Genomic DNA, 359 nt, shown 5'->3' on the forward strand with positions numbered 1-359 from the left:
GCCTTAAATGGCCTCATTTCGTGTTTCGGGACTGGCCGTATGTGGCTTTGAATCCTTGCCGCTCTGCGGCTTTCTTTTTATGACAAGATGGTCGAGTTGCATTTTTTATAAGCTTACGTATGGCATGGAAGAAGGGTGATGAGTTGTCATCTCATATCCTTTTTTGATGTGAAATGTTTTGTTCGAGATCTGTTTCGAGTGTTTTTCCGCGATATATCGACTTCGCGGGATATCTGAAGATGTCGAATATAAACATAGAGCCATGGTCTTGGGATCTCGTATCTTTTGGATATCATGCCTTGAGATGTTAGAGACCAGTGCGCTGGGTTTAGGGCAAGACCTAGGTTTACTTTCGGTTT

Source organism: Brassica oleracea, chromosome C7 (genome assembly GCF_000695525.1).
Source record: "Brassica oleracea var. oleracea cultivar TO1000 chromosome C7, BOL, whole genome shotgun sequence".
NCBI classification, from domain to species: Eukaryota; Viridiplantae; Streptophyta; class Magnoliopsida; order Brassicales; family Brassicaceae; genus Brassica; species Brassica oleracea.